The following is a 27,071-nucleotide window of genomic DNA, read 5'->3' on the forward strand; positions in this document are numbered from 1 at the left end:
GTCTGTCTTTCCGCAGGTGGAGACAACTGGCTGTACTCTATAAGATATTTGTTTGTTACAAAACCCTATTGCAGTGACACATCTGCAGTTTTGTTGCATTGACCGTAATTCCTCTTGTTTTAAAATATGAGTCTGGTTATTTATTGATACAATTTCCTACCAGTGAAGGGCTTGTGTCTATAAAACACATTAGAATCATATTGCAATCTTTGCTTACCCAGGAGCAGCGTCATTGTTCTATTATACTCTGCGAACAACAGCATCGCAGCCTGTTATCAATCCAATATCTCATAATGTGCTCTATGCTCGGTCATTTTGAATATAAAAAGATCTTTTACTTGCATTGTACCATATTTCCTATATTTAGTATTAATCTCTTGTACCGACACGAGTCTGACACATCCAATATGATATCTGATTAGTTGCTTTTTTGTTTGTTTTTCTTGGTCTCCAGGTGATATTGGATACATGTGCCGAGCTGGTACTATGTTGGCTGTTTCGTCTGGGTATAAAAATGATTTAGTGTGTACTCGGCACGCAGTGTCATTGACTAGCTTTAATTTCACTGCAAGGGTGGGCTTTATTGCTCTGCTCTCCAAATGCGCGCGTGTATGCGTGCGTGTATATGAGAGAGAGACGCACAGAGATGGAATGAGATTGTATATTTGTGTGCATATATCTGTCCTATTTTATACTCTGTAGTGTAGTAATGTACCTCACCTGTAAATACGCATGCACATAGACACACTCGCGCACAAACGCATTATAAGCAGTTGCAAAAATTGCTTTTCTGTACTGTCAAAAAGACTGCTATGAACCTTATTAAACACAATCAGCTTTTCTGACTAAGATCTTGTGGCACAAGATACAAACAATAGTAAAACACCACTATAGTTCGCATCTAAGAGTAACCTGTCTAGTTGTTGGCAGCTCGTGACTTTTTCCTTTTAACTAATTGTAAGCAACTAGTTAAGAAGATGTGCGTGTTAAGGATGACACCATTGTCTTAACTTTTGAGGCTCATATTTTGAGTAGAAAGTGTTTATTTGCGTTGTTGTGTTGTCAGACTCGACTAATATAGTCTGCTAGTCTGATTGTCTGAACACACTTGACAAAACAAACATTAAAGAGCTCCCGATCACTTTTAAACTGACTTGTGTGGCAACATTTGAAATTATTTTTCAGCACTGTAAGGATATTGTGACTGACTTGCCATTTAGACGTCATGACTCTAAAGTGAACTGAACAGCAGTTTCACAGTTTTGGATTTTATTTGATTACCTCTAGTATAAAATGGTTTGTTTTGAAAGTAACATTGTTTTTTTAAATTTCAAAACAAAATTCTAAATCAATTGCATATTTGTCATGTGCTTCACAGAAAACTGCAGAGCTGTCATTAACTTTCTTCACGCTGGGGACTATTCTTTTGGAAACGTCAAAATTTAAGCCTTGCCGTTCCAAGAGGCCGTAGTATATTTTGCACATAACCACCACTGTTAGACAATCAAAACAAATGCTGCTCAAGTGTCACGCCACTGACTTAACAATATGATAATGCAATTTCATGCAACTTTGTGCAGATGCTTGGCTTGCAGTAAAAATCATCATCTGAATCAAGTGAATATATATTACCTGATATCTGAACTGTTGAACTGACAGCCTCTGTCTGTTTCCTGCAAGTAATTATTTGACTAATTTCAACACATATTGGCCAACAAACATTTATATCCTGATCACAAAGTATTGGAATAAAATATATAAAATGAGATGGTGACCTAACAATAGGATCAAGGATTCCTGTCCGGACACAACTGGACACTGTTTTACACCCTTTCTCCCGATACGAAATAGGGAAATACGAAAATGCTATGGCATCAACAGTTAGATTTACTCTATTAGACCTTTGCGTTTGTGCTTTTGAAATTATCTGAGCAACGCAATCGATTTTCTGAAGCTACACATTAATTGTAAGTCTCTTTGTTGTTCTCAGTAAGTAGACTAGTCGTTGACACTAACAGGTAGGACACTGTGGTCATCCCAGTTCAAGAAACCGAGGAGCTCCCGTATTCCTTGATAAACCTTACTTCTGATCAAATGCTACAGAGCCATAATTATTGTTGTGTCACTGCATTCTTTAACCTTTCCATGACCCCGTTGAATGCCAGTGGCCCAATCACAGAATCTAATTGAATCTGCTCAGCAGCATCCCCTCAACTGATGAAAAAATAAAATTGGAGGTGAAAAATGAATACAACAGCAGAGGGAAACAGAGTGCAGAGAGGGGAGGTGATGCTAGTGTTGAAGGGGGGGTGGGGAGGAGTCACAGTGCATCTTTTTAAATGCAAAGACGTAACTCACAAACACACAGCCAAACATGTACACACAGTCGCACGTTTTTTTTTTTCCAGTCTGACAGGAGATGGGAAGCGGGAAATGGCAGAGAGAATGGAGGAGAGAGGTTCGGGTGGTTTCTCATTACCCCTCAGCCTATTTGGAGGATATTCCTATCTGATAATCTGATTTATTTGCAATTTTCCTTTAAGCAGCTTAGTGTTTACCTCTGAGATTAATATTTTTTCTCTGTTATTAATATCAGACTGTAATTAGGAGTGATCCGTCTCACTATACATTATTCTGAGGTCGCCAAGCAGCCAGCTGAATAAAACTATTGATGCAACTTCCAGGTTGTCAAGAAAAAGATTGAAGAGGAGAATCTTTTTTTTTTATTTATTTATTTGTTTCATAATGTGGACATGTCTGGAGAGTTGCACGGCAAGGGTGTAAGACTACAGCATAGTGTACCTTCCAGTATGTCCAAGCTGTGTGTTTATGTGGCCACGGCTGCTGGAACGTGCGTTTTATGCGAGTGTGTATTTCTTCAGTGTGTGAGCGTTTGTGTGACGGTGTGATGGTCCCATCTGATTGATAAGGTGTCTGTGGCGGCTGCAGATTGCTCTTGCTGATTGCTTCTGAGAGCTCCAGCTGATTTATAATCAGAGCAGGATGAAGGATTGGACTGTGGATTGCTTATCTGTTTACCCCCACTCCCCCCAACATAAACTGACAAATTATCATGTTGAACACACACACAAACATGCACACACACACAAGCATGAGCATGCGTCGACCTTCTTATTAGGTGCACTCAAAGACAGTCATTCGGTTTTATACAGTCCTACATAACATGGACTTTTCTTTTTTTAGTTTGTCTACTTTTTCAACATTATTCTATCCAAAACAGCAAAATTTCAGAAATTCAGATAATATTTGAAAGCTTTAATCAGCTAGAGGTCAGTACATTAGTCAGGCGGTCTGCTCTCTAAAAAGAACCTGATTTCCACTATCCCAGAAAGGATGTTTGTACTTTGGCAGCTTTAGTTTTAAAACGGTTCTATCTTAAGTTGAGCTCTCTACCAATTTACACAGCATCACTGCCCATGTGGTGACAGAAAACATTTCCCAACAGCCAAATTTGACTTTCTTTAAAGTGAAGCAAAGGACCTTTTCTCAATTTGCCACTTACCATAAAAGTAGTGCATTGCTGACTTGATGTTATCACAAATTACAGCTTGACAGTACATATTATTTGCTTTATATTAAACGGTTGCTCAAAATGCACCTTTTCTTACTTGCATGATCCTATTGCTTCTGCTTATGCTTTGGAAATATTGTCTGAAATGCAAGCAGGCTTCAGTTGAAGCAGGTGAAGTGACCGATCATATTCAAAACACTGTACTTGTTCTATGTATGAATAAAACATGTGTTTTTCTTAATTTTTTTGTAAAAAGGTTGCCGTAATACTCGAGACCACTTGGCAAGTCAGAGTGCAAGCTAGCAGGTTTAAATGCTGACAGCTCTTCTGTGCCCCACAGCTCTGGGTCAACCTTCTGTGTGCGTGAGTGTGTGTTTCTGTTTCTTCATCTTTCTCTTTTCCATTTGTACCTATCAGCATGATTATTTGATGCTTTCTGTCTTTTCACCTTACCATTTCATTAATGCACAGTGACAGAATCATAGGAGTAGGACAAAAGCACAAAGTACCTGAAATACAGACACGCACACACAAACCCACTGACGAATGGCAGCAATTAGATGAGGAAACCAAGCATGTGAGGACAGATGAGAGCTGAGGGGCTTCAATTGCTGTATGGAATGTGTGTGTGTGTGTGTGTGTGTGTGTGAGACTATTGTATGTGTTTGTGTACATTTAGAAGGTTTTTATCCCTCTAATGGACCGTCTATCTGTCTAAATATCAACACCGTCTCATAAGTCTGCTGAGTTGTTGGGTGATAAGAATTTCTATTGTACAATACGAGAACTCCAACTGCTGCATTGTTACTCACAAGAAGGTAATTGATCTTTGGAGCAAATTGAGCATTTGGTTGCAGAAACACTTGTTTTCAAAAGTATTTTTGAAATAACACAGGCAGAAAATGCTTATAATTTCTCCCTTTTTTTTTCCCTGGCAGAGTATTAGCCTTTTTCCTGACAGATTCTGAGACCTTGAAATGTTTGTAATTCTCTACTATCTTTTCATAAGATGACACAGCTCCAGATCTTAGCCGAAGAATTCATTTATATGCATATAAGTTGAGTAACTTACTAGTTTTCGAACTAGGCAGTTCGCTAAAATTAAAAGGAAAAAAAAAAAGTCCCCATCTGATTCTGTAAATATCCACAGCACTCTTTTCTTTCATTAACAATGTCAACAGAATTATTTATTTTCATGACTGACAGGATGCTAGAAGTTTAAGGAAAAAAGACCAAATTGCTTAAAAATATCTTGGAATTTGATTTTGCAGTGAATTGTTCCTGTTTTTTTATTTTTATTATTATATATATATATATATATATATATATATATATATATATATATATATATATATATAAATTCCCTTCTCACCCTCCGCGGGTGGTCTGTTTCATCCTCTGAGCTCGGGTCCTCTACCAGAGGCCTGGGAGCTTGAGGGTTCTGCGCAGTATCTTGGCTGTGCCTAGAACTGCACATTTCTGGACTGAGATGTCTGATGTTGTTCCTGGGATCTGTTTGAGCCACTGCTCCAGTTTGGGGGTGACTGCCCCGAGGGCCCCGATGACCACAGGCACCACTGTGGTCTTCACCTTCCAGGTCTTTTCCAGTTCCTCCCTGAGGCCCTGGTACTTCTCCAATTTCTCATGCTCCTTTTTCCTGATGTTGTAATCACTTGGTATTGCTACATCCACCACAACGGCTTTCCTCTGTGCTTTCCTGGTTCGCCATCTTGTCTGTCTGGATCTGGAAGTCCCACAGGATCTTAGCTCGGTCATTCTCCACCACTTTTGGGGGTGTTCCCCACTTTGATCTTGGGGCTTCCAGTCCATATTCTGCACAGATGTTCCTGTACACTATGCCCACCACTTGGTTATGTCGTTCCATGTACGCTTTCCCTGCCAGCATCTTGCACCCTGCTATTATGTGCTGGACTGTCTCAGGGGCCTCCTTGCACAACCTACACCTTGGGTCTTGTCTGGTGTGGTAGATCTGAGCCTCTATTGCTCTGGGTGTTTGGGCCTGTTCCTGGGCGGCCAGGATGAGAGCCTCTGTGCTGTCCTTGAGTCCAGCTTTCTCCAGCCATTGGTAGGTTTTCCTGACATCAGCCACTTCAGTTATTTGTCGGTGGTACATCCCATGTAGGGGCTTGTCCTCCCATGATGGTACTTCCAGCACCTTTTCTTCTGTTCCCCATTGCCTGAGACATTCGCTGAGCACATCGTCTGTTGAGGCTTTGTCCTTGATGTATTTATGGATCTTGGATGTTTCATCCTGGACAGTGGCTCTCACACTCACTAGTCCTCTGCCTCCTTCCTTACGGCTTGTGTACAGTCTCAGGGTGCTGGATTTGGGGTGGAACCCTCCATGCATGGTTAGTAGCTTCCTAGTCTTAACATCCGTGGCCTTCATCTCTTCCATTGGCCAGCTAATTATTCCGGCAGGGTATCTGATTACTGGTAAGGCATAGCTGTTTATTGCACGGATCTTGTTCTTGCCATTGAGCTGGCTTCTCAGGACTTGCCTTATTCGTTGGAGGTATTTGGCTGTGGCTCCTTTCCTTGTGACCTCATCGAGGTTGCCATTTGCTTGTGGTATTCCCAGGTACTTGTAGCTGTGCTCTATGTCTGCTATTGTTCCTTCTGGGAGTGAGACCCCTTCTGTGTGGGCGACCTTCCCTCTCTTTGTAACCATCCGACCACACTTCTCTAGTCCGAATGACATCCCAATGTCAGTGCTGTAGATCCTGGTGGTGTGGATCAGTGAGTCGATGTCTCGCTCGCTCTTGGCGTACAGCTTGATGTCATCCATGTAGAGGAGGTGACTGATCGTAGCCCCATTCTTGAGTCGGTATCCGTAGCCAGTCTTGTTGATGATTTGGCTGAGAGGGTTCAGGCCTATGCAGAACAGCAGTGGGGACAGAGCATCTCCTTGGTATATGCCACATTTGATGGACACTTGTGCAAGTGGTTTGCAGTTGGCTTCAAGGGTGGTTTTCCACAGCCCCATCGAGTTTGCAATGAAGGCTGGGCGAGATATATATATATATATATATATATTTATATATATTTTTTTTTTTTTGGTAAACCACTTGGCCTTTCATGATGATTCAGCAAGTCTTATTATTTTCACATACCTTACGCTATGTTTTTTTTTTGTTGTTGTTTATATTTAGAATTGTATTTAGTTAAAGTTTCTTTTATGGGGTTGGTGCTTAATATTACATAAACTTTTTGGCTCTACTTTTTTAAGTGTGGAGAAAAGAAAAAGTCTGCGCTTTGGCTTTTTAACATTTATTTTGGAACCCAGTTAAAACCACATTAATAATACCTTAAGAACTTAGAAGGGACAGTGAGTTGTATCCACTTTTGTAATGGTTAAATAAACTCACAGTGCTTTTCTAACTAATCTCATAATCACATCTATTAATTCTTAAAAAGTTCATAGATTATGCGTGATGCCATTTTAATTAGAGTTGTGTATATTTGAACAGCATATTTAAAAGCCACTTTTCATTCGTCTTGGTGATTAAGTAACAGAAGTGTAAGGAAGAAATGTGAGATTCTCTGTATCTATTGTTTCTTTGCAGAATCTATGTGCCGTAAATCACATGCTCTCAGAGAATTTACTCCTTTTACATACTGATATGAGTGTGTAAGTTTATTTTATTGAAGAAACAGTCAATTGCTCACACTGTAAATCACCCCCATATTTTAAACCGTCACATAAATAAGTAGCCCAACGTGTGCGTGTGTGTGTGCGCAAGACGGAGAGAAAGCGGTTTTGAATTCAGGTCTTCAAAATGAAACACACCGTTATTTACATACAAAATAATGTACATGGTAAGTTCATATATGTAGCTTGTGCATAGTGAGTATTATGAATGAGTGAGTACGTGTGTGTGTGCAGTGTGCCTGTGTGGTAACCCCGCATCGCTGGCAAGCTCATTTCTCTCAGAAATCAAAGTTAAATGGGTCATCTATCATGAGAATATGTGACTGGGACTCTTGTCTCCACCATGCTCCGTGTGTTTTCGTGTCTGTGCGCGCTTGTGTGTATGTGTGTGTCAGGCACACATGCTAGGTGTGTGGCCGAACGCCAGTGTGAGCCTTTGCCTTTGCAGCTGTGAGTGTGCACACAGAGACCTGTCTGCGTGTGCGTCTGTGGCGGCCACTTGTCTTTGCCTATGCTATGATTAATGGTTTACATTGGGGTGTTCAGTCATGCATGTTTCTTGGTTTATCGTTTTATGCTGTCTCCAATTAAAGCTCCATAACTTGAGTGATGGCTTCACGCCAGTGTCCATCAATAGAGGCCATCAGCGGCCTCATGCATTCAGGATATGGAAGTCACACACTAACTAATATCCTCTTGTGTCAGAGCTAGTGGGCAGTTTGGGTGTGTGAATATATAAACTTACAGTGTTTGAGTGTATATAAGAACATAATGAGTACTGATTCCACCAAACTTGTCTCTTTTTGCAGACTGTTGCAATCTGATGCAAGCAACTTAAAATACTTTATGATGTAAAATAACTCTTAATGTTTGTTTAATTGTGCTTTTTTTTGGTCTGAACCTAAATAATTAACAACATGAAAATTTGGTGTCATGATTGTTGTATTTAAGTTCATCACATTATTGAGATATTATTAAAATAATGTTTAATATATGCCAAGGGAATGTGGCATCAAACGCTTTTTATTTGAAGTTCAAAGCATACTGTGAAGATGTTGATGCTTTTGAACAAAATGCTCATCAGACTTTTTCCTTCATTGGGTTTGCTTATCACTTAGGCTGTTCTGCTGTGAAAGAGTAGACTCTTGACTACAATGTCACCAATCCAAGAAATCTAACAAACTGGTAAAAACTGATAAGGAATCATCTGGTAAGCTCTCTGAGTGCTGAGTGGTAGTCAATGTTTGCATGATGTTTCATCCTGCATAAAGTAGGGATAAGAATATATTTTAAAAAATACAGCTACGTTTAAAATTTGGTGGTAAAAATCTTATTGTCACCATCTTCTTCTACTTGCATCTGAGACACGATTTTTTTTTAAGCAAGGTCACCAAATCTAGTAATATTTCATTATGCTAATCGTTAAAACCAGTGATTGCATCATGACTATCTACACTATTAAGAAAGCCAATGTATATTTATTCTATAAATATTATTACATGTGGTAATTTTTTGGTTCTCTGCATCAGTCTGACACTTTGCATCTCTTTGTCTCCCTGCTGAAGGGATTGGGCAGCTGATACATACATCTTCATGTGTGAGCTTGTTCATGTGTGCGCCACACAAGCACACAGATGCACACACCATGGAGTATTATTTCATGCAATATTATTTCTCATATAGCTGTAATGATATTAGGCCGATATGTTGATTATACTGTCTGAAAACAGCAGGCTGTTGATTGGGTTAGCATATTACCTTATATCACATCTCCCCATTCATCCCTGTGTTTTTTTTTTCTTTTTTTTTTTTTTTTTTTATTACCCTCATTTTTCCAAATCACTTCTCACTTCCCCAGTTTCCAGGGCGAGGTTGCAGGCGATGCAAGCAAGGTGATGCGAAGTAATATGATGATTGGAAGGCACACAACAATGCAAGAGAGGAGAATACGAAAAACCTGGGAGCACCCAGTGTTTGTAATATTATGGTAAAAGCCAAGTGTAGGGGTGGCGAAGTGAGTACATGTAATCAAGCTGACGGAAAGGTAAAAGAGAGAACAAATTAGACATGCAACGCTCTCTGCACACCATGTGCATTTCACAAATACATTAAATGTTTTATTTTTATTTTATTTTTTATTTTGTGGACTGGTAAAGGAATAGCGGGGTCTGACTTGGTTAAAAAAAAAAATCAGTACATGAAGGAAGGGCACTGATGCAAGAAGAGAGCGAGATATTTTAGAGTCCTCTACTGAGATTGTTAGAGAGAATGAGATTTCATTTGCAGCTGGGACAGTGAGTGATGACCCCACAGAGAGTGTCAGTGTGCATGTTTGTGTTTAAAAAATCTCGTTGAATGTGCATCTACACACTGAATTCATACAGAGTAATAGATGGGCTGCAGTCTATGTACTGTGTATATATTATGTAAAATTGCAGGCTTTGCTGTTGCAGGTCGTTGAGCGTTTTATTTTATTTCTGCTTCTCAGTGATGCCCCCTAGACAAAAAAAAACATAAACAAATAAGAAATCATCTGTAAACGTACTACAGCTGTATAGGTACACTTATGTTTCCCTCTTGCCTGGCTGGTATGTACACACAGGCAAGAAAGACTACAGTATTTGCTAAGAGGAAACAGAGAGTGAAGACACCACTGACAAAATTGATGCTATAGTTTAAACCAACCTTTTGTGCTGTTTGGTGCTCAACCACAGAAACATGAACATACCTAGAAAGACAATTTTAGGGCAAATCACTAATGGTCTTGCGCGATACATGCGGCACATGCAAAGGTAATGATTTATCCACGATTCACATTCAGTTGTACATGCAAGCAGCAAACAGAAATAATGACTCGCATCAGCCATAGCTAACACAAAGGCTGCTACACCATGTCATGGCTGGATGACACTGGAAGAAAAATGAACAGTGGATATCATGAAATTAAAAAAGGGAGACTGATTTAATATTCTACATTGGCTGAAGGGGCTGGGGGAGGGTCGCAGAAAGCAGACCCTGTGATGGGGGTGGGGAGGTGTGGAGGTGATGAAGATGAGGGAAATTAATCAGTAGTATCTTCTTCATGGGAGTTCAGCCAACCACCCACCTCAACACTTTTGTCCGCCTGTGAGGGTGGAGCACATAAAGCATCTGCCAAACTGAGACACAATGACATACGGCTATCAAAATAAGATCAATGTGAAGCAGATCATCATCATAAGCACCTGGAAGAGTATCCGTTTTTAAAGATATGCGGTTTTAGAAGAAAGTCAGACAAGTGCTGTAAGTTGACAGAAATGACTGGGGTGAATGTAGCAACTACAAAGTGGAATTTTCTGTAAAATATGTTAAACTCTGCCCATCTGCTTCCTAATGTTTCCCACTAGCAGGTGACCCAATGAAGAGATAATCACTGGAACCCACATCCAACCGTCAGTGGTCACAATCGCATTCTTGTTTGGGATGCAATGACTTTAGAAACCTGTAGAACTAAGATAGGGTAGCATTTTCAACACCATGCCTCAAAGCAACATTTATAAATAAAACTGCTGACTAAACATTTTTGCAAACAGAATGTAAACATAATGTGCTTGTTACTCTCTGTACGTGTGCACCAGTGGGGCTGGACGTAATCAAGAATAATCCAAGCACATACATATATTGAGCTTGTTCTGTTATGTGGCAAGTAAAAATTTAAAACAAACCTACTTTGTGCTGACTTTACACCTGCTTATCACATAAACTATCACTTCCAAATAATTAAAAGCCAGAAAACAAAATTAAAAGTGAACTGATGGTGCTGCGACTCTGACAGCAGCTTATTATGACATATGAATATGAACTCTCTTTTTTTCTTTTTTCCCAGAATGAGGTAAGGGCGTGTTTGAAGGACGAGCGCTGAAGCTATGAGAGAAGGATGGAGAAAGAAGAGAGGGAAGATTAATCAGCTATATGAGGAAGTTAATGGAGTGAAACATAAGGTAAGATGTCTGCAATCATGGTGTTACTCAGTTTGTAACGCTTGTATAAAACTGAAACATATTTAGCAAAATTTCATAGATACACCTTTTGAAGAATCAATTCTGTACTGATCTTGACCATGTATGTACGTTGCCGTCTGCTTTAGGACAAGACAATGCTACAACCCCCCCCCCCCAAAAAAGTAAAAAAAAAAAATTTAAAATCCCCTTCAGATCGGAAAATGTTCGATGAGCTGAACAGTATCGCACTGCACGACCTTGGCTAACATTAACGTTTTACCCCCTCAGATTCTGTTTGCTCATTTAACTGCGCTATCTCCGTGCCTCAATCAGTTTTCCCACCCACTTATATTATACCTTTTGCAATTATACAGATTACCACCGCTGGTACAGCTTATTGCGCCGTACTTTTGATTCAGTGGCACACGGCCCATTGAGGCATAAGCACTGGCAGATATGCGCACACAAATGCACCAGCACACACCACTTGATCTGCATATCATTACGCTTTTGATCGAATGCCAAGGTTTCGGTGAGAAAGACATCAGTGTCAAACGGAGCGAATGTGCACACCAACACCTGTAGGATTCGCGTGGCCTTGTGTGCCTGCGGGCGGGCGGGCGGGCGCGGGTGCGTGTGTGCGTGCCCATGAGAGAGGCAGCTGTGAAAGCTGCACCTGTTTAATTGAATTAGCCTCGTTAATGTATTCACACAGGCTGCCAAAAAAGCATGGCATCAACAAGCTCATTAGAGCAATTAGTTAATTAATTGTCTGTATGGCAGAGGCTTCCCAGAGAGCTGTGTCTTCATTATCTGATGAATGCCGCCTGTTGGAAGTTTGAATGAGAGCTGGTAATACGATCTGCGTGCCAATATATCTCCGCAGATGTCATAGATTTTTTTTTTTTCTTTTCTCTTTTTTTTTATGTGTTTACTGCATATGGAATAAATTTGGATGCAAACACATAAAAATACAGCCCACTGCAAGCATGCCTGTGTGTTTGTCTGTGTGCGATATGATTTGAGCACGGTGGCCAATATCAGTGTGCATATTGCATTGAAAGGTTATGTGGGGGGCGTCACTCCCACAGGTAAAGACAGAGCAGTCCTCCTACCCACTTTCTAATCTCTCTTTTATTAGAAGTTAATATCTCGCCTGCTCTTTCTCACTCCACACTCCCACCTGCTTAGAAGCGGCCCCGCTCCATCTTTTTAATTCAATTATATTAGCCATCCTCTCCCTTTCCCTCTCCTTTCCTCTGTGTGGTACTAACTCTAAAATTCACATCTCTCTTTAATACACTGTCTGTCCCTTTCTCTCTGTCTCTTTCCATCTCATTCCTTCTTTCTTTGTCCTTAAATTTTTCATTTCTTTTCCTAATCCTTGAAGGAGGATAGACTTTGGCCAATCAAGGATTTGCACATCAGCCTTTTTTCCTCTCCAGTAGCTTGGTAGCAAAAAAAAAAGAGGAAAAAAAAAACAGATGACAGTGAGGAGAGAAAAGGCAGTTGCAATTGAAGGAGGTGGGAAGCAGCAGTTGAAGGGAGAACCCCAGGGGTGAAACTTTGATTGCTAAAGTAATGAGACTTGATCAGATTGGGGTTTCTATCTCAATAGGAGCTCTGCTAATATGAAAGACCAAGACTTAAGCACTCATTTGAAATAAAATCACAAATCTGATACTCTTTCTTCCGGACTCCAGCCAAGGTCTTATAATCCCCCCACTGCAGAATTACGACTTCAAACAGACCACATGGGAACTTTTAATCATCTCTGATGGGGGCACATTTGGAGATGAGAAAAATCACAGTGATGTATTAATTATGTAACAATATTATAGAGCTGACTAAGTCGGTGCTCTGAAGACCTTGAGCTATCCGAGAATTTTTATGGACAATGTGATCTTTAAACACAGCAGATATATTGATAAGACAGACATTTGTAGACCCTGCTTGTTGAGCAATCCCTAAAGCAAGCCGTTTTCTGTTCCCTAAAAAAAAATCATCAGATTTTTTTTTTTTTTCTGTTTTTACTGCTTGATCTACAGTGACCTTTTAATGGTTTCCACCTGTTATCATGCTACATCCAAACATTTTACTGAATTTTACTTTGATTAGATATGATTGAGCAATACAAATGGGTGCATAATTATGAACTAGGGTTGAAAATGAATATAAAAAATGAATACGTGGGTCTGAATGCAAATCATTGAGGAGAAATAATCTTTCAGCCGTCAGTCTGATACTTCTAACTAAAAATCCAGGGCAAGCAATGGCCTTTCAGAAGTCATCAAATTGGTACATAGGTGTGTAATTTAAGCTTTGTAGAAAAAGAGCTGTTCTCTAAAGGCCTCAGTGAACATTCAGCATTATAAAGGCCAATGAAGGGATGACGTTCTGGAGAAGATTAAATGAGGTTTAGGTTGCAAAGCAATATCAAAAATTTTGAAATTCTCACAGAGCTCTGTTTTAAATCAAAATCCAAAAATGGAAATCTGAGAGAAGAAAACCCTTGTAGAAAGAAAGCCACATGAAGTCCAATTTCCAGTTTGGCACAAGACAAGCAAATATGTGGAATACCGTGCTCTGACAAAATAATGCCAAAATTGAACTTTTAGGCCCAGGTGTAAAATGTCACTTGAAACTTATATTGCATGTTACCCTGAACACACTACCCCTACTGTGAGAATGAATGCTTTTACTAGATATTTTTGATGTGCACAAAATAAGAGGGATTAATGTTTCAATTGTTAGCTGTTTGTTCTTTATGATTTTTGTGTTTTATGAATTGAAGCACTTTGAACTGCCTTGTTGCTGAATTGTGCCTTAAAAATAAGCCTGATTGATTGATAAATTAATAATGCATTAAAAACATGATTTAACAATCGTATTTAGCCTTCAAAACCAAATAAACTCTTTTTTTAGGACATGTGATGTGACATGTACAGCTTCATCATCCAGATTTAGGTCATTTGAACATTTTCCCTCAAGCCTGCGTTCACATATGCTATAACCATTCCCATGAGATTCAGTGCAAGTCTTTAAACTACATCTCTTGTTGCTACGACAATTTGTTTTAAGTTGACAAGTGCACTGTGACTGGAGAAAACATAATGATGATGGATGGGAGTGGTTGAAAATAATGCTTTACGACATGTCTAAGCCTGCATGTGCGTCGGACATGAAGAAGAGGCTAAAACTCTGCTACAAAGGAGGCCAAAGGTAGCACAGAATTAAAGAAATAATAGTGAATATATTCAGTGATTCATATAAGGTTAGCATGAATTACTTGGAGGGATTGTAGCTCTAATCACAGTAAAACAGCTACAGTTCTTCAAGTGTAAGAGCTCTCAATGCCTTAATTTTGTTTTACGTTAATGGTGATAATATTTAAAATCTGCTAAAAGAAAATATGAGCTCACCTGCATCATTTATCATGTGAAATCCCTCTTGCACTATAGATGGATTTACATAAAAAAGATGAACTTTTGAATCCTTGTTTGATATGCTGATCCTTAGCGATCCTGAGGTGCTGAAATTCATTCATTATCACCTTAGTTTTCTGAAAACTTTCTTTATTTCCCAATAGTCACACTAAAATGTGAGATGTATCTAGATAAAATAGTAATTTTAATACAATGTGGTTAAGCTAACTGGGCTATTGCTGGGAATTTTTAATATTCATTAGCAATGTTCTACATTAAGCTACATAAAACATAGCTTTGACTTAAATTATGTTGGATGTGACTCTTTATATTATCTGAGGTATATTCTGAATGAGGCAGGAGTGAGAAGAGAAGAAAAGATGGCCCTGAAATGAGATCTGCTTCTAGAAAACACAAGTTTGTTGGAAAAATCAGAAGGTAAAAGATGCAGTTTTTATTTCCTTTTGTATTTGTGCTTCACATAACTTGGTTACTTCACTTAGTTGGAAAAAAAAAAATAAAAAGCTGCTGCTTTTGCATTGAAATGTGCATGTCTGTGTATAATATAATGTGCTTGTGAAATTTTATTTGGATGTCTGGTGATTATCAGTGGAGCTTCCTTGCTAATCTAACACATGGCTCATTTAACACTGCGCTAATGAAAAGCGTCTTTGATTTGGTTGGGGGCTCTGATTCACAGGCCTACTCAAACTCACATTCATCTGCAGGGTGAGGAGTTCAACCACTGCCTGTTTCCTTTGAAATTACCATTATTTTTCCCTCACTAAGTGCTTAAATACTGATTCAGAGTTTACTGCTATTCGTACTCGGTGAGGCACATTTAAATTCTTACGTTATTACAACGCACGCTTAATTTTTACATACACACTGGAGGCGTTACGCAAAGAAAAACGCATATTACCATGGATAAATAAGTCAAATAGTAGTCGGCCATACGTTGTAAAACCCTGCAAGGTTTTCTTCTGAAGTTATCCTTTTAACATCTGCCAGCACTGTGTGGTTCACCAACATTTTTGGCAGTTGACACAATTCAGCAATTTCTGGGTTCTTTACCAAACAAAAGTGAGCTCATGAGGCTCCATGTAGGAGACCACCCCAATGAATATCAAAGTATAAAAAAAAAAGAAATCATCTAAATGACTTGGAAGAAAGCCTGGGTCATGACAGCAAATTAGAAATGAAGGCACACAAAAAGCAAACAACGACAAGAAAACGGTCATTATTTAATAATTCTTGTTTATTACTAAGGTATCCCTACCTCTTGAACTATTTTTCTTTTTATTTCACTGCATTGGAAACACAAACTTCAACACATTTTGTGGGATTTTATTTGACAGGCTAACACAAATAAGTGAGTAACTGTGAAATGAAGAACAATTGCTTGTTTTCCCAAACCTTTTCCTTATGAAAATCTGAAGTGTGGATTGCATCTGCATTTGGCCTTTAACCTCATGCCCCTAAATGAATTGCTGTACAACCAACTATATATCAACTATAAATCAAATTTAATCAAGATATATATCCAGTTACTCTTGCAGATTTGTTAGAATAGATTAGTGAACAAACAACATAATAAAGACATGATAAAGACCAAGAACACAGTGGACCTTCCAGACCTTTTGAAGACTTTTACAAGGTTTCGCAGAAAATAAAAAAATTTTATTTTGCAAAATGAAAAGACAGAGTAAAATACACCTCATTGTTTTTCTGCATGTACATTGGTGCATTGTTTCACTGTATTTAACTATACATTAGGTATAAACAATAGAGGATCATGTGTATCACCAGAATCGGCATGTGGATTGTTTGCAAGCCACACAAGACTCGGTTAACGTGAAGGAGAAGCAGTCTAAAAAGCTGTCACAGTGAAACACAAAACTCAAAAGAAAGCCTGACCACACTGCAGAGCAAAGGAGGTGGCAAACACACTGCCTGTCTCACACACTCACACGAAGGGAGTCCTTAAATAAGGAACAGAATTGGACTGCGTTCTCTAAATCAAATCCAGTGTAGTACATCAGGGAATTCTCCTCATTTTTTACTTCCTTCACAGTTAATCATCTGTCCGGTTTCCCCTCCTCCTCCTCCTCCCCTCCCACTCTTGCCCTCTCTCCATATTTAATAACTCATCACCACCATCTTGGCTCCACTGAGGGTATGTTAGTCTTACAATAAGGCACCATGTTTGCTTGAATATTATTTAGCAATAGAACAGTACAAGGCCTGCGGAGGGGTTAAATATTGCTTCTATGCTTTATTGTTGTTTTTTTCTTTCCCTTTTTTCTAATCATTTTTACACTTCACTTTTTTTTTTTTTTGTATCTCATCTCTCTTGTCCAGTCTCACCCTCTGCTCTATGAGAACCAGTGGTAATGAATGTGAACATTAAAGAGTCATATGCAAGATGAATGGAATGGCCTTTAGCTTTCGCTCATCGTCCTCTCTCTCTACTTTGCTCCGTCTCTCTCCCACTGCTTTTCTTTCTCTCTAGCTTCCCTTGTCTTTTTACCCCTCAAGGTATTTCAGAATGGTGTGTGGCAGTGATGTGTTTTAGGCTTAAATTAACCCATTTACTGTGTCCTTGACCAAACTAAGTCATTTGTCTGCTTCTAGTGGTATAGCAATGTGGCTGCCTGTCAGCCAAGTAAATTAAATATATGCAACTTTACATAAGGGCAGTTCTCCATCTCGCAACACAAACCTTATCTCACTGTTACCGTTCACAAATCACAGTTCTGTACACTGGGCAGTAGTAGTTAATTGTGATCCATTTAACCCTTCATGTCTTATTTATGTTGTGATGCAAAACTGCTGCAGTGTCACAGTTTTTTAAGCAATAAGAAAACAAGAGCCCTCACTTTAAGCATTACAAATGGCCCTGCCCAGATTAATGCTTTAAAAAAAATCCCCTTAAAGCCATTTACAATACCTTTCATATAAATCAATACAATCTGTGATACTTGGCAGTTGCAAAAATATTTTTCGAGACCACTGACCTCCTTCGACATAGCAGCAGACCACCTCTTTTGCCTCAAACACACAAAGTCACGCACACACACACACACAAACACACAGAAAAATAAAGAGTTCCCCATGAATTTTAGATCCTGGAAAAATAGCCAAAAATGACTCCAAGAAATCAAAGGAATTTCAAATGTGTTTTTGTTTTTTCCCAGCACATCTGATAAGTCCCCCGGTATCAATGGTATCAATTATTATTGCATCTTTCCACTGAGACTTCATCTAAAAGGGCCCAGACACGCTCTTACAAATAAGCACAAAATGCCACAATGATTCTCCACAATTTCTGCCTATTTGTAGAATTGTTCCAAAAGGGATTTAGAGAATATTGTTTAGCTGGTCCTAATGTTCAATTGCTGATTAGTGTATAAAACATATTAGATATATGCTTAGCAGAGTTCTTGCATTTATTCAGTTTTTTTTTTTATTTCTTCAGAATTTTCACTTTGCTGTCTGCAATGTTCTATGGCTTTTGGCAATATAATCCTTTGAAATGCATGTGTTACATTAAGATAATAAACCTAAACGTGTTAAGTGTTAAAGATGCACCAAGATATCTCTTTAGCCTTGCAAGTGACGACGAGGGATACATGAACACAGCATACGTAAGACTTTAACTGTGGTATAAAAGTTATTACTTTGGGAGAAGACTCGAGAGAAGCTATTTTCAGTATTATGAGGTGAAATCAGAAGCCTTGTGTGCATGAGGAGTTATCTAAAAAGAAACTAGTTTCTACAGAGGCAAGTCCACAGAAGCATCCAGGACACCATAACATAGACTACTAGATTGCAGTGAGTGCTAAAGATTTAGCCTCTTAGCCAGTCCAAACTTTTGCAGTTTGGGTTTTCAGGTACCAGTCTGTAACCAGGCACTAGTTAATAACTATGGATGTTGAGTTGAATTCCCAGAGGTTGAAATGGATGCTAAAAATGAATAACAAAGTTACTTTGTTTTGTCTTTTTGAGCATCCATTGTCTGTCTGCCATGAAACACGTATGAATTGGAAATTCTGGTAAGGATTTACACTCTTTAAAGAAAACACACAGAGACTGGTGTTTACAGTAATTCATGCAGACCACACACATCGACTCCTCTTGGACACACGGTGTGACATTGCTTCTACTGCTGCTATAAATAATAATGACTTCTCAACAAGGTCGAATGCAATGTACTGGAGGGTACCGTCAAAATGTGGAGTACATTGCTTTTTATTTTTCTCTACTCTAGGCTAGTCTGTGTCAAAGAGGTGCTGGAACGGTGACTATTTGAACAAGCATGACTAACAAAGAACTGACAGCTTAAATATGGGTATACCACACAGTCATCACACTTGTGCTGAAGTTTGCTTGTTTGAGCTTTAGAAACTTTCCTTGTTCTCACCTTTTATTCTAAGTGCTACTTCTCTGTGTGTCATGTGTTGACCCAGGGAGAGGTCAAGTTAACCTATTGAGTTTACCTACAGAGTGCAGCAATTGTTATTTATCCAAATGGTAATGGTGAACAAATGGAAGAGGAGTCACGGCACTTACAGCTCTTCATCCATTTTTGTGACAGGCTTCTTTAAACTTGGGTTCTACAAGTTTAAGCTGATCGAGCAGCTTTATACGTTCAGAGTTAAAGCATTAACAGCAGGGTTCCTGTCCTCTACATAAAGCTTTTATGATGTTCCTATTTACCACTGTAGAGATGAACCAGAACCCAAACCTCTCTGCATCTTATAATGCCGGCTCGTCCCGTCCCTTTTACACTTAAACAAAACAGCAAGCAAACTTCAACTTCCGGCTTTTTTTTTTTTTTCTGTCTCTTTACACTGTTGCAAACAATGGAGTGTGTGTAAGACCCTATATCTGAGCAGAATGAGTTTAAAATTGAGTTTAAATGAGTTTAAATATTGAGGATATAGAAGGATAATTACCAACATCATATTTGAGTTTTGAAAATTCAAGTGAGTTGACTCTGATACCATTAAGGTTAAGTTGCTTGCTCAGTAGGTCAAGAAACATTTTCTAGACAAATAGGGCTAACAAGAAAGAGAAAATTGTTATGCTAAATTTACACAGTATTGAGAGTTGAGATCAAATATTATATTCACTTTATTTGTACTACTTTGTCTTTTCCTGCAATGGAATTGATAAAGGGGGTTGCACAGGTGAAAAATTCATTTAAACATGAAATTTGCAAGCTGTAATATTCACTGTGACAGGTTTTTTGTCTGTTTATACAATGGTTTTCTTAATAACACTTTAGATAGCATATAATAGGATTTTCTTATATTCTAAGCCTTAATAAAAAATGCTCACTGATGATAAAGAAAAGCTTCACGAAAATGATGTAATTTTTGCTTTTAGTTCATTTGGATGTTAGCAGACTTTACTCTCTCAATATTTCAGTGCTCCAACAGTTCAAGAGTTTGTATTTAACCCATAAATCAACAAGGTTAAAAAGATAATTCCTCAGAAGCTGATTGTGAACTCAGGTGATTGGTTACTTGTAAAAAAAAAAAAGAAAGAAAAGGAAGAAGAACAGAAGGGTCGTTTTTTTTTTCTTCACTGCCAAAATACCTTTTTACTATTTGTTGTCACTGGGAAGGTCAAGATCACGTTTTGCTTCCAAGTATTGTTGACAGAGATTCAATGATTCCGTACTACATAGAGTTCACATCAAAAAGCTTAATTTCTCATGCTGTTGTTTAGTCATTAGAGAAAAGGTGAAAACAACTATCAAAAATGTTCAGAAATCAGTCTGGAGGAGTAGATATAATTAATTTAAGGATACGCAGAATGATGGGAAACACAGTTGCGCTCTGAATCCTCAACACAATTTCTAATCTTGGACAAAAAAAACAAAAAAAAAAAGAAACGTCCGCAATTGTCTTTCACAGTTTAACAGTTTTCAGGTGTCTGTGCTTGTACATCCATGAATGCGGGTGTGCGCAACGGTCTGCATTTCATGTTGTGCTTTGTTAAGTCGCTGGATGGATCATTACATTCTGTCCAGGGATCTCATTTCTGCTCCACATCTGGCCTTACTTTGCGCAGGAAAACTGTTTTTCTCTGATCCCTTAAAAGGCCCGTCTTACACATCCACACATGCACCCACACGTGCGTCCTCCTCACACATTCACAGCTTTACATGTACACTCCACTCCATCATTAAATGGACTCCGCTGGTCGTATGTGTTTCTAGAAGAAAGTAAGTGAGCCTGCAGCTTCTCGTCTGTAAGCGAAGCCGAGAACTTAGTAATAAGTATTTTCTGCTGCAACTTGAGACATCTTAACATTAGCACAGCTGAACAAATACTTGTCAACACACTCTCTTCTTAAAGGTGCTCTGCTTATTTTCTCTTCATTGTACTCTTGCTCCATCTCCCTTAGACTTTTTTTTTTTGCTCTGAAGAACAGAGATGTGGTGTTACTTTTCTGTGAATGCTCCTCACCAAAGGAAAACATGTTTTAGATTTGCTTTCATAAGTTGTCTTTCTTCATGTAAAAGTTGAAATGATTGTGAAATCCAGTGATGGAATAGGTTCAAGATAATTATTCAATAAACATGGATTTTTGTTTTATCTACAGTGTTTCAAATTTTCCATTTTTGCTCCTTTGTCTTGTAGCCCTCCTGCCTTCTCTCTGCCCACCTATTAATGGTTCACGTAATCTTACCTGAAACGCATTACCTGATGAACCGTGTGTTGCTTGAAATCAAACATGCGGTGATGTTGTTGTGTCCTAATCCGACCCAAACTTATTAAAACCATTAACATCACATGATGGTTTACTCCAGACGAGAGGAATTTTATCTTAACACACACATTTTTTCTAGCGGTTGTAATTTGAAAGATCAGATCTCACTGATGAGACAGCAGAAAGGGTAGAGAAGTTAACAAGGGAGAGCTGAGTTTGCTGTAGTAAGAGCTGCTTAATGTGGCCACAGGAGTTTCCACTTTTTTAGTGGCTCCCATCAGCCTTATCCCACTAATTTTGTACTATTGTAACAATATTCCTTTAACCATCACCTACTTTTTCTGCCATTTAGCAAACGTCAATATTTGAAAAACGGAGAGAATGTTGTTTTAAGTGAACATGTAGAACACGATGAACTCTTGACCTTTTAATGAAGAGATCTCCGTCACACTTTAAAGAAGAAAGTTAAAGATTTGTTTAAGAATCAACACTAAAATGTGCACTTTGCGCAACAGTGTAAGGTCAGCCAACTGCTTGTGATCTATTAAAACAAGATTTAAACACTTTTTTTATTCATAGTGAAATCTGCACTAATTATCAAAGTAAAAGAAACAAACAAAAACATGATTTAGTCTACTACTTTTGATTTAAGAAAGGTATTTCTTTATGGAGGGAGTAATGAACCATTACAAATAATTTAACGAAAGATACAGCCACTCATAGCTCATTTTAAAGATCTCTTAATGTATAGATTAAACAAAATATTATTTCTGATTAATAACTTGACAGGTGTTGACAGGCATTTGTATTATGAGTATAATTATTAACGAGTTCATGTGTGTTTTCATCATTTTAGGGCCTTGACGCACCAGTTGCGTGTGTGAAACGTTATTTTAACTAGGAGATTAGGAGAAAAGGAGATAGAGAATTAAAGCAGTTCTTCACATTTCAGATCTTTATGTGCACCATTTGACACATAAGGGTCTTTTACAATTAATACATTACAGTGACAACTATTTTTGTTTGAAAACAAACAAATGATTTTCTGTTTTTCTAAGGAAAAATGCTTTTTTTGTTGTTTTTTTGGGGGTGGCTTGCGGTGGGAGTGCTGAAAAATAAGCAACATGAAGACAGGCATAGACGTGGACAGGCATTGGTTTTGATGAGAATGCTCAAGAACTATCAGGATATCTGACTGATTTTTCTTTCTGCTTACTTTTCTCTTGATCTCACTCATTTCTCTTCTTGCCATTCTGCGTCTTCTTTTCATCCCCCCCACCCCTCTTCCTTCAGTGAGCCCCACCCCCAACTGTTGAAATATTATTTTCCCCCTCCTGTCGTCCTGCCCTCCCCCACCAGCCCCCCACCTCTCTTTATCTTGTCATTGCCTGTCAGTAGGGATTCTGTCTACACTGAGTGTTGTGTGCGTGCCTTATGTGTGAACACATTGAGACTGAGATACACTTAAGAGCTCATTGATTTAAAAATACCTTCGATATTGGAGATCCCCTCCTGCAGATTCGTTGAGGAGCTTATCACACACACACACACACGCATAGACACACACGTGTGTGGAGCTACGCAGAAACCAAAGCTCCACTCCAAAGTTTCTCCTTAAACTTTGTGATTGACCTAGTTAGCGTGTCGTTTGACAAGTTGTCTGTTTTGACACGATATCCTCTGGTGTTTATCAACATCCATTCTGCCTATCACACGCTCACATTGGGAATTCACATATACACACGCACACACCCTCAAAGATAAATCAAGCTAAGATTTCAAAATTGGTTGGAAGTTACTGCTGTATTTGCTCTGGGTTAAGTTGAATGAAATGCAATTTCAACATGAAGGAAAGCTTTGGTCAGTTTTTTTTCTCTCTCTCTCTCTCCACTATGTGTCTGTGTGAGGGACAGCTTGAGAGAGAGAGAGAGAGAGAGAGCGCGCATGTTTGTATCTGATGTCTATGGAATTCAAAACACAACCCGTATCACATCTGTCCACAACACTACCTATTTGTATGGGCCTGAATGTTTACACGAATCCTTGTGCGTGATTTGCTACGTGCATCATACACGCGCCGCGTGTGCAACTTTGCTTTTTGCCCTCCTTGCAGAAGCTCAGGTTTACTACGTTAAGCGAGCCTGGTCACTGACAACCAGAGGTTGAGAGGTCAAACTGCCAAGTTAACTCCATCAATCCCCTTGGACAGTTACAAACGAGCCCTCAACTCTGGTCAAAACAATCTCTGGATCATGGGGGAAAGGAGGGAAGGTGGCGAGAGATGGAAAAAGAGGGAGGGAGCAGTTGACTCAATTTGGCATTAAGCAGTGATGCAAATTAAAAGTGGAAACTACTTTCCATCAAGTATGTTCAAGTGTTATCATTTTAAATTTCTTCAGTTATTTTTTTAATGTCACGGAGTGAGTTATTCTCTCTTTTTTTTTTTTAACTAACTCCTATTTTTAGTAACAGAATACACAGTGCCCTGGAAAACGATTCATTCCCTTTGAGTTTCTCTTTTCTTTATTTGGTTTATCTTATTTATTTATTTTTTTTCAAATTATAGCCACAAACTTCAAGGTATGTTAATAGGAGTTTATGTATCCAGTGCTTTGATCATCTCACAGAGCACCATGCAGTTAATCAAAAATAGAAAATCATATGGAACAGTAGAAAACCTACCGATATACGTCCACTAAACTATCAGATAATCTGTTTAAAGGACAACTATTAGTGCCTCAGTCCACAAACATGGCCTTTATGGAAGAGTGGCAAGAAGAAATCCACTGTTCAAAATCATCTTTGCCACAATCCATGGAGGTGACGTCAAATGAAACCAAAAGTTTACATTTGATCCTACACCCATGTGTGGTGAAAACACTACTGAACTCCCCGTCCCCATGGTGAAACATGTTGGTGGCAGAATCATGATGTGTGGATTCTTTCTTTAGCATGAGCAGGAAAGCTGGTCATAATTGATGGGAAGGTGGACTGAAGTAAATACAGGGCAACCATAGAGACAGCAAACAATTGAAGACTAGAGCAGTATTGAACCCATACCATACATCCAGAACGACAAAAATGATTTCAGATCAAAGCACGTGGGCGTTTTGGCCAATCAAAAAGCAGAGTAGCCAGAATAAAAATTTGTGGCAGCAACTTTTGTTCAGATGTTTTTTAATCCAATCTGAGCTTGAGAAATTTGGCAAATGAACAGGCAAACATTTACAGTATGTCTCTAGATCAGGGGTGCCCAAAGTCGGTCCTCGAGGGCCGACATCCTGCATGCTTTAGTTCTCTCCCTGGTGGTAGTAACAATCTTTTCAGCATGTTAATGTTCTCCTTAGGTCTCAAATGAGACAACATTTGATCCAGGTGCGTTAAACCAGGGAGAAACTAAAACATGCAGGATGCCGGCCCTCGAGGACCAACTTTGGACACCCCTGATCTAGATGGACAAAACTGGTAGACACATAATCCACCTAAAAATGCCCAGCTATACACAAAATAAATTTTTGATGCACTTTGGATTCACTTTTGATAGGTGCTACAGATGACATGAATGCAGACTTCCTCGTTCCCAGGCTACGTTTACCTGTTTGAAAGAGGTAAAGGGGTCCGGTAGATATTTGTACTACTAAAACGTTGACAAGTCTGGAAGCCTTTGAAGTACTACAGAAAGATAATACCAGATAAAATATTCCAAAATACCTTAGAAACTAAGTTATCAGTGGCCCTCAACAGACTGCTTGATAAGGTACAAACGAAGAGAACACAAGCAGGAGACAAGAAAAAAGAAAAGTCTGAAACATTTCCCCTTGCAAACTTGCGAGGAATCACACCCACATGAAAGCATGTGCAGACATGCACATATAAACACACACTCTCATTTGGCATACAGCTGAAGTGGGTAATTAAGGAAGGTCACCAAGGAAACAAGCAAACACAACCAGTTGCGAGATATACTGTATACTCAAGAGTGGAGAAACCATCTGTTTCTCTGTACAGTCATCCACCCACCGCCACCATTATCTCGAACACAAATATGAAAACAAAACTGGGAAATTTCAGCTGAAGTTCAGTAAACAGTCAGTGGAGTTCCCCTGTTTACTGATGCGCAGCGATTGTTGCCAATGTATCAAAAAGATGTCAATTTCAACACAATATTTTCTTTGTCAAAATAGTGCTATGGAAAAAAAAAATTGTTTTTACCCCCGTTTTTCAATGGATTTCTAGCAGAAAAATCTTTTAATCGCACAGATAAAGTAAAGGTAAAGATGTGGAGACTTTTAATCTGAGTAGCTCACAATAGTAGGAAACACTAAATCTGATTGCTTTACGACTTCCTACAATGTTTATTTTTTAATGCGAATGAGAAGTTAAATGTTTTTTGAACATTTAATTTAATGAAGATAATCTGTTCACCCAAATATATATTTGAGACTGGAATTCATTTCATCTTAAGCTAAAAATATAGGTTATAATGTTTAATAGTTTTTCTGTGTAGCTACGTAATATCTTTTGTGAAGGTACTTAACTACTCCATTATGTGCTGCTCCTAGTTTGCAGCACATAATGAGATATCATGAACATCAACTTTTATATGAAATGAATCCAGGGAAAGTGCATGAAGAGAGGGAGAAGCTCAGAGCCAAAACTTCAACCGGTTCAGTGAGGGACTGGATCCGAGCCATAAACAAGTGGCCTTCCTCCTCCTTAGGCATAAATCATTCTGAGTTTCTCTGTGCAAGGGTTTGTGAATATAGCGTACCGCGTGGTCCGTGACATTAGAAAAACCATTTGTAAAATTTCAACTTTTTCTCTCTGTCCTTACTAAGATGGCAGAGGAAGAGGTCAGACTCTTAAACTACGTGATCAGAAAAAATGATAGCAAGCTACATTCTTAGCTCCCCTCTAGTCAGCAACAGGTAGGGAAGGCCTTAGTTAATACAGTTTTAACTCCAGTTGGTAAATGAGCTTCACTATTTTATTTTGATCGAAAGAGCAGTCAGAAATCTCACTTGAGTTTGTTGTATTCAACTCCACAAAAGTGGCGTGTCCCTGGTCCAACAGACGTGAATCAAATGGCTGCATTACCTCGTCGATGCAGTCAAGCTCTCCAGAGTCCTGCTCATGACCTGCATATTTGAATCAAGTGTGTTGAAGCAGAAACGCATCGAAAAGTTGTAGGACAATCCCAAAGAGGAGGAGAGCTTTCATTTTTATTTAATGCCTAGTCATATGAGTCCTGATCCTTCAATAAAACCAGCTACTGATCACATTTAGAGAAGAAAAATGAGTTGCTTTCATGCAGTTGGGCTCTAAATCACCAGCTTTGTTTTGTTGTCTGCTTAGATAAGCCTCCATTTACGTCATCTGAATTACCAAACAAGATAAGATGATCCTCTGTTTGTCAAACTCTCACATTTAATTGGATTCAAACATGAATACAGAACGTAAAAAAAGTAGACCAAGCGATTCAAATGAGATGATTTGGATAAAAATAAAGTTATTATCAACTAAGGGTCATCCCGGGTAGTCATGTGACACCCACGATTACTTAAATAATAAGACAAATGAGGTTTGTGAAGTCATAAGAGTTAAAATGTGTTTTCCATCAAGTTTTGAAAGCTATTTGTTTCTCTAAAGCACAAGCTTCTAATTATGGTCACAAGAAAGCGATAGTATCTATATTAGCTTCTGTTATGCGGTCTTTCATCCGGTGCATAGTAGTAAAT

Source organism: Poecilia reticulata, chromosome 20 (assembly GCF_904066995.2).
Source record: "Poecilia reticulata chromosome 20, P_reticulata-male-v2, whole genome shotgun sequence".
Lineage (NCBI taxonomy): Eukaryota > Metazoa > Chordata > Actinopteri > Cyprinodontiformes > Poeciliidae > Poecilia > Poecilia reticulata.